This window comes from Solanum verrucosum, unplaced genomic scaffold, assembly GCF_900185275.1.
Source record: "Solanum verrucosum unplaced genomic scaffold, falcon-dt-bn FXZP01000197.1, whole genome shotgun sequence".
NCBI classification, from domain to species: Eukaryota; Viridiplantae; Streptophyta; class Magnoliopsida; order Solanales; family Solanaceae; genus Solanum; species Solanum verrucosum.
The window spans coordinates 1,818,956-1,828,056 of NW_026020363.1; the positions used below are offsets into that span (position 1 = coordinate 1,818,956).

The window sequence follows — 9,101 nt, forward strand, 5'->3', positions numbered from 1 at the left end:
ACAAGACTCCCTCTTTACCTCCCTCTCTCTATTACTTTATTTCACTTTTGGATATTTTTATTTGCATTTGAGGACAAATATTTTTTATTTGTGGTGGGTTGAGGCCCACTTTTGTTTGCTACTCGTGTTCATGTTTTGTGTATATATTTGGGCCGTTCTATTTTACAATTGTGCTAATATTGCTTTTCTGTGAATGTTTGAGCTTGCGGCTCTATTTATTTAAAATTGCAAAATGATTTTGACCCGGTCAAAAAAATTTGCCACCTCGCGTGTGTTGAATGTGGATGTTCTTTTACAAATTTAATTCTCGATCCCGATCAATACTGATGAATTGAATAGTGCTTACAATCAAACGAACATAAATGTGTCGCTACGATGATGCCAAATGAAGTTGCATAGACAATATGTGAACTCTTTGCATCTCGTTATGATTAGACATTTATCAAATCGATTCTCTAGTGCTGACCATTGCATACTAGCAAAAGTGTGGAGTCTTGTTAGACTTAACTGTCGATGACTTATGTGATAAGCTTACCTGGAAACATACATGACAACACCTAGAATTTGCCCTATTGGTCCGGTTGACTAAGTAAAATTTTCTCTTGATATGATCTTAGACAACTTCGAAGAGTGTGAACCAATTTGACATATACCTCTTTTGTGACCCACCTTGTGAGCGTGTGATTCTCTCTTGAACACCCTTTGATCCTTACTCTTCTTTGGAAGAAACTTGATGAAAACTAGACATTTCTTAATCCATTACCAATAATCCTCTTGAATTGTGATTAGTTAAATAGCCAAATTAGGTCAAAAGCCTAAGTTGGGGATGTGGTAAACAGAAAAGGAAATATCAAGAAGTGCAAGGGAAGTCACCATTAACCTATGGTGTTGAGAAAAATGGAACCCCTCCATATATATATTTTAAAAAAAAAAAAAAGTTGCACAATGAAGTATAAAAGAGATGTGGTTCCCAAACAATCCATGGAAAGCGAATAATATGATGACCTATGATACACCAATGAAAATGATGAAGGAAAAAGAAAGGAAGTGTTGAGAGCACCACATGTCATGAGGATAAAAGTCACTGAGCCTAAATGACCATACCTCTACACTCAGCCCCATTACAAGCCTTGTTAAGACCTTTGAGATCTTGAGAAAGTCGAAACAAATGTTGATCGAAAAACATGGGCAAACCTATGGGTGAAAGTATGCATTGAGTTCCTCTTTGTGAGTGTGAGCATTGTATCTGATTCCTGAACTTTAAATTGATTATACCTTTGCGTATGAAAATGGAATCATCGTTTGTGTGAGGGCATTCAAAGGCTTTTGTTGAGCTTGAACTTGCATTTGAAGCAAGTATTGCGAGCTTGAGAAACTTTGGTAATGGTGTGTCACTACTTGAATCTTGGAGTACACACTTGATCTTTGCGTAAGTAAATTGAGTCTTGTTATGTGCATTCATGATTGAGTCTTGTGTAGCACTGTTCGAGACACCATTTTTGAACGGCAGAACTTGAGTTTGCTTGAGGACAAGCAAAAGTTTAAGTTAGGGGTGTTGATGAGTCCACAAATTGGACTCATTTAGGGCTATATTTTAATAGAAATTGTGTCCTCAAATGCTTATTTTATCTCAATATCTGATGCAAACCCTTAAGTTTCAGGTATTTGAAGTTTCAAGGAAAGCATGGACACTATGTCGCAAAAAGGAACGAAAAAGCTGAAAAGAACGAAGAAATGAAGGCCTAAGAATCGGTGAGTCCACTTGGCGTGTTGCCGAAGGGTCTTACTTCGCCTTTTGTTCCAGTGTGCTGAGCCCTGTAGGAAAGGATCAAGTCACTGCATCGCCGAGAAGTTCTGTGAAGTAGTACCATGTCGCCCAATGACCCATAGCACAACGATGTTCAAGGTTGGTGCAGGACGGCGATGAATTATACCAAAGGGCGAATCGCGGAGTTGATCGGCGATTTCGACTAACGACGCCGAATGATCAGCTGCAGCACAAATCTGTGAAAAGTATAAATACTTGTTACAGTTTTAGTTTTATTGTGGAACAATTATTATAATTTTCAGTTTTAGTGTAACAATTATTATAATTTTCAGTTTTGGTGGAACAGTTAATAAAATTTTCATATTGAATAGTACATTTTAGTATTTTGCTCTGAGTTTGAGACGGTTTTGAAGACTTGAAGAAAAAGAGGGTTTGATCTCCAAGGATTTGGACTTAGGTCTCTTGGATTCTTCATACTTGGCCTGTGACAAGACTTAAATCTTCATACCCATTTTAATGCAAGCTCATTTAGGTATAAATTTCTATCTCTTGATGTGTGGCTAAAACCCCCCATTCTTGAAGTGTGATTTAGCGAATATGGGTTAAGATTGTTGTTGGATCTTGTTAGTTGATAGATTAGATGTAGTTTAATGGTGATTTCGTTTAGTAGTTTTGGATGAATTTGACAAATTTGTAGTTGCAGATATACGTTTATTTATGTGTTTTCGGCATGCTCGAGAGAGAAGTCGCGAAACCAAGACTACTACATTGATGGCCTAAGGAGTGGGTCGACATGAGGTTCAGCTCGAGAGAGTGAACCCTAGTCCCATATCCTAACACTCAGCTCGAGAGAGTGAGTGGGGTAAGGCGTAGGAAAGTGTTCATGCGACAAGTGGGTGTCCGAGAGGAACCATTTGAAACGGGGTAAGTTGCTCGAGAGAAACTTATTCCTACATAAAACTTAGCCTAGTCACTATTACTCTATAAATTTGCTATTGCAAGCATGTACCCAATAATCTAGCCTAACTCGTATTCCCGTCACATCCCAAGGATCCCCTCTCATCACTTAGAAACCCTTGTTTTTTTTAATCTAACTTGGACCAAGGTCCATTTATTAATTGATAAAAAAGAAAGATCCAGCTTGTTCTACAGACAAGCCTAAGAGAAAGACCAAAAACAGAAAGTGTAAAGAAACAGACCCAGACAACTAAAAAGAAAAAATCTAAACACATAAAAATAGCTGGAGAAAGCTCACGCCTCCCTTCATCTTCCAAATCAATTCCGTGAATATCCGACTAACTTTACCCCGATTGTCGGCGTTGAAGCATGGATCCAAGAGCTTGGACGAGAATCACTTTTGTAGTAACAAGTCTGACTACCGCCATGAATTCGACTCCATTGAAGACTTCTTCTGCTCCCAGTTTGGCTTCAATCCCAACTGTTAATTGAAACCCCTATTTATTTTACTGTTTTTACCTTATTTTTGACAGAAAACCCCATTGTTAATTGAAACTCTTGTGTCCCCCTTTTTAATTTACAATTTTTTACTCTTTAATGTCTTTAACTACGACTAGTTAGAACTAAATTTTATTTTTCTATAAATTCTCAAAACAACTCTCTTGGGACGATCCCAACCCTTGGTTGGGTTATTAAACTATTGTACGATTGTAGACACTTGCTTCGAAAGTTGTGTCTTGATTATGTAAACATCAACTGTCACCACCACAAAATAAAGGCTATCCATTTAAATTTATTCGAAAGCAATTTCCAGTACATCTTTGCTTTGCAATGACTATAAACAAAGCACAAGGTCAAATAATTCCAAACGTTGGCTTTTATATTCCCCAACATGTTTTCTCACATGGTCAGTTGTACGTTGTACTCTCAAGAGGGATATCTATGTCCACAACAAAAGTTCTTTTCCTAACAGAGCAACCGAAACACCATAATGAGACATATACAAAGAACATCGTCTATGAATAAGTTTTAGTACGATAACCTCATATATATATATGTCCATTGTACCATTGATAATTAACTCTTTACAAATCATCGAGTCCTAACAATATTACATTGCTTCATATCTCAGGTTTAGAAGACACACACACACCTATGCAGACATAATCAATTCTTCATCGACCCACACTCCTCAATGTGTTAATGTAATATTTATGATAATTGTTTGAGTCCCTCAATCTACTCACATAAATTGTGACATTTAACCAAACATTGTATGGTTTCATGTTTAAGTTTTTTGTTTGTTGTTATTGTATTGCATTCTAATGTTTTAATATTATTATTATTATTCATAATTTAATGTACTTTCATGCTTCATATTAAGTTGATGATGCCATTCATAATTTAGCACATAAATATACTACATATTATGAAATGCATTAATTAAATCTTTATCACTTTACAAGATCAATAATAACTTATGCACTTATGAGAAGACTATTTAACACAATGTACACATCTACTACATCAATAATATTGCACGCGCTCATGACAACATAGCTTTACAAATGTCTCTCGATAGAGAACGAGACAACATAGCATGGCTCACACGTGCAATGCATGTGCCCATGACTACTATTATAAAAAATCTAAACAATTTATCATATTCTCTAAACATCTACCTTAAATATTTATGTTTTGAGATTATATAAATTTTATTAAATAAAAATATATCAAAAGACATTTTACTTAATTTTTCTTGTAGTTCTAAAAAGTATTTGGAATTCTTTGTTAAACCAAGAATCAACTTTATTATTTAGGAAAAATAACGCAGGAAATGTGTGAGTACTTTAGAGTAATAAGTAACAAAAAAAACATAATGATAGCAAGTAGTATGTTTTATTATTAGAGATAACGTGTGCTAACAAATTAGAGTTTCAAAAGCATGACATAAGTATATATTCAATTAAAAAATTTGTTTTTAAAGAAAATAAGAGATAATGCATAAGTACCCCTCATGAACAATGACCGTAATCGCAGTGACATGCCTTAATTTTATTAGGGTCCTATTATCCCTCGAACTCAATTTTTCATATTCATGCACCTTTTGTGCTGATGTGACACCTTCAACAAAATAAGTTTGTTATGTTTGTACACACGTGCTTGTCATGTGTGTAAATAATTTTTTTTTAAAATTTTATAAAAAATAATTAAATGTTTTTAAAGCTTTTTATTTATTTTTTAAAAAATAATTCTTTGATATCTTTTTATTTTCATTATCTTTTATTTAAATTAAGTTAATACACATATGCTTTGTATTGTATACTTTTTAATTTATTTTTTTTACCTTCATTCATTGCTTTTCTCTTTTATTTTTCTATTGATTTTATTTACTCTTTTTATTTTCTTTGTCTTTCCTTTTGATTTGATTTGAAATTTAATTACAAAAGTCTTATATATAAAATAGGTTAATTTCGAATAGATATTAAAATGAGTAATTAAAATCAAATAAAACATAAAAAAACCCCATTCAAATTTAAGGACAATTTTTATTTATAATTTTTAACAAAATAAAAACAATTTTCTAAAAATAATTAAAAGTGAAAAGATAAGAAATTAATGAAAGAAAAAAATTAAAGTTTTAAGTGAGGAAGAAATTAAAATAATTATTTCAGAAACTAAGAAAATTATTTCATTACGAATAATTTCAAACAAATTCACTATTTTTTTCTGAAACGGAGAACAAGCTCTTAAAAAACTAATTGCTTACTAGCTAATTTATTAAAATCATCTATTCACGAGTGATTTAGTACTCATTATGACCAAGTAAAAACTCATTAGAAAAAGCGTTGAGATTCACACTTGATGTACCATTTTCCTTCATAGCTTCCTTAGCTAAATCACTCCATTTCACATTTCTTCTCAATTCTTCCCCTTCTTTGCCGCTTTCCATCGCGATCGTGATACATCTATTGAACTCATCTCTTTCAACGACACCACCTTCACTGGCATTAACTATAACACCATTCTTCCAGCTATCTTGAATGAGTTTTTCATTACAAACTTGATCGTTCCAGAGTGGACATGCCACGATAGGTACCTCAGATGCTATACTCTCCAAAGTTAAATTCTATCCATAGTGAGTCAGAAAACTACCAATAGAAGGATGTTTAAGACCTTCCACTTGTGAGCACCAACTCACTATCTTTCCCTTCTTTTCAAGTTCGTCTTTGCAATTCAACTTGTCCTCCATCTTATCTCCGTCTTGTCCTTCCCTAATCGCCCACAAAAAGGGCCTCCCACATTTCAGCAATCCGTGACCAATCTCCTCCATCAATTGACTTGATATTTTGGAGTAACTACAAAATGCTATGTAGATAACCGATCCCTTATCCTTTGAGTTCAACCAATCCATTTAATTCTTCAAACTAATCTCAATCATATTAGCTCGAAAAGTATCATCATCAAGAAATATTGAAGGAATTGAAGGCCCAATTCCCACCATAGTCACATGATTTAAAATTCTCAAAGCATCAAACTTTAAAGCATCAAAAGTGTTCACAAGAACTCTTGGATTTTCTTCACTATTCAACATTTCAATTTACCTTTTAATATACTTAACTGCCCAGTTGGTACTTTCCACGTCATCAAACACAAAAGACGGGAAATCAATTGGAATAAGTGGTGGTAATCCTAGTAACTCTATTATTTTATCCTTAGCATTACAATTTTTGAAATAATAAGAATAATTTGTGAATCTATAATAGTAAACATCAAAAAGTGTGGCAGGTTGGATCCAAAATAATGTAGATGGGGCATTTATTTTTTTGGCCACTAAACCAACCCATTCCATGATAATTGTATATATGACATGTGAAAAATGGGTACCATTTTTTGCATTTGATTGGATCAAATTGAAAATGAATTTTAACCCGCGAGACTTTACAGAAGAATAGAATAAATGAAAGTCATTAACTGAGCTTAACTGGAATTTTCCATCATAGCCATCAGAGAAAGGAGCAAAGCTTAATCCTTCAATGTTTGGGAGTTTTTTTATTTTACTAAAAGTTGATAGGCTCGTGGTTAAAGTGACGTCAATGCCTAGATTGATTAATTATTTGGAAAATTGAAGACATGGATTAATTTGGCCTTGGCCTGGGAATAGTTCTATAAGAACATGAGGCTTTTCATTCTTCAAATTTTTCATGTTTTGGGTCGTGAGAAGAGAAGTATTCATGAAGGAGAATTAGGGTTTTGGGAAGGAGAACTTTGTTTTTTGAACTGCCTTGGTTACAACTAATTAGGGTGACACATGTTTATACTAGTAAATAGATGGTTCTAGATACAAAAAAAATCTAGAAAATTCATTATATTCTTTAAATATTTACCTTAATTGTTAAGGTATGATATTATATAAATATTTATTTAATAAAAAAGTATCAAAAAATATTTTACTAAAACTTTCTAGAAGCTCCAAGAAGTATTTGAATTTATTGTTCTTCTAAAATTAAACTTTATTATTTAGCAAAAACTCAAACAGAAAATACATGAATGCTTTTGGGTAAGTAACAAAAATAATATAATGATAGCAAGTAGTATGTTTTATTATCAAATATAATGTGTGCCGACGATTTAGAGATACAAAAGCATGATATTATTATTTTTCCAAGAATCATCATTATTATTCAGTGAAAAAAACCCGTAAGAAATGCATGTGCACTTTAATCTAAGAAAAAAAACATAATGATAGCAAGTAATATGTTTTATTATCAGATATAACATGTGCTAACAAAGCAGAGATACAATGCATAACACAGTTGTTGTTTCGTGAATTATCATTATTATTCAGTATAAAAACACAAGAAAGGCATGAGTACTTTAGTCTAAGAAACGAAAAAAATATAATAGTAATATGTTTTACTATCAAATACATCGTGTGCTAACAAATTAGAGATATAAAAGCATGACAGTTTTTATTGTTCCAGGAATAATCTCTGTCATTCAATAAAAAATGACGCAAGAAATGCACGAATGTATGTAAATTTAGACTTAGAAATACAAAAAACACAACAATAATTAGTATGTTTTATTATCAGATATATCGTGTTCTATCAAATTAAAAATGAAAAAGCATGACATGTGTGCATATTCGATTATAAATTATTATGTTATTTTAAAAAGATAATCAGAAGCATAATAACATGATTTAAAATTCGAATATAAAGAAGTAAGCACATGAAAAAAAGATTTAAAAAATTCAACATATAATACATATATATTACCTATCTAAATTATAATTTTTCTACAAAGAGTAAATTTTTTTATTGCCTTTAAGGGTTCAACAATTTGGAATAATCAAACAGGAAAATGGCAGTACTATTCATTTTTCCTATGCAACCTAAGGAATAAAAATTTTTTGAAGCGATGAGTCATATTGATGTTTCACTAAACTTTTATATATATTCAAAAGTTTTAAAAATTCCTATAATTTCTTGGACTCTCACATATTTGATTCTTTTTCTTGTTCCAAATACATGAAATTATAATTTAGGGTGAAAGTACTCAAGCATAGTATTTTTACCATGTTGAAATATGTCACTGTATATCTCATCTAAAATATTAACTTTTAGAGAAGAAACACTTTTATTTACTTAACTATAAGTTCTGATACTACTTAGTTTGAGAAAAGAAAAGATATAAATACATTCAAAAAATATCTGTTGAATTAATTTCATTTGGCGAAATAGACATGAATGCTCTTATAGTTAGCATAACCTTTTCACCAACCTTAATAAATAAAAAGAACAAAATCCTGTAAAAAATAACCATTCCTAGTAAAATGACAACGTCCATTCACTTTGAATAATCAATCTTATTTTCCTTGTATCGTTTAAAATATATTTCCCACTGTTCATAATAATTAAATTTCACCTCTTCACCCTCATTACACATTTTTAATCCTTCAAACTCATTCTTAAACATATGCATACTTATGAAATAGAATATAGTGTAGTTAAAAAGTACTTTTATAATGGTTTTTGACAAATTATTAGGTGCAATACTCATGTTCTTCATGCCTCAAACCACCGCATCTCTCCACATAAAATCATACAACTTAACCTTATGACCTTTCTTCCTAGACTATTATTTTCTTTTCTTCTTTACTATTCTATTCTACATACATATACTCTCTCATGTTGTTCCACTCTCTAATTGTTTGAGTTTGTTGTTTCGAAGTGCAAGTTAGCTATACCATCAACATTTCTTGATTATTGAAGACTGAATTATTTTTGAGTTCATGGTTACGATTTATGCATATTGGGTTTTGGTTCAGGTATGAAGTTGCAGCGACCCTTTCGAAAGGATACTACCACTT

General features: G+C 31.9%; 1 pseudogene; it reads right to left on the bottom strand.

Annotated features, from left to right (window-relative positions):
• Positions 1-5,531: 5,531 nt before the first annotated feature.
• On the bottom strand, positions 5,532-6,962 carry LOC125837778 (UDP-glycosyltransferase 75C1-like; annotated as a pseudogene).
• Positions 6,963-9,101: the final 2,139 nt, after the last annotated feature.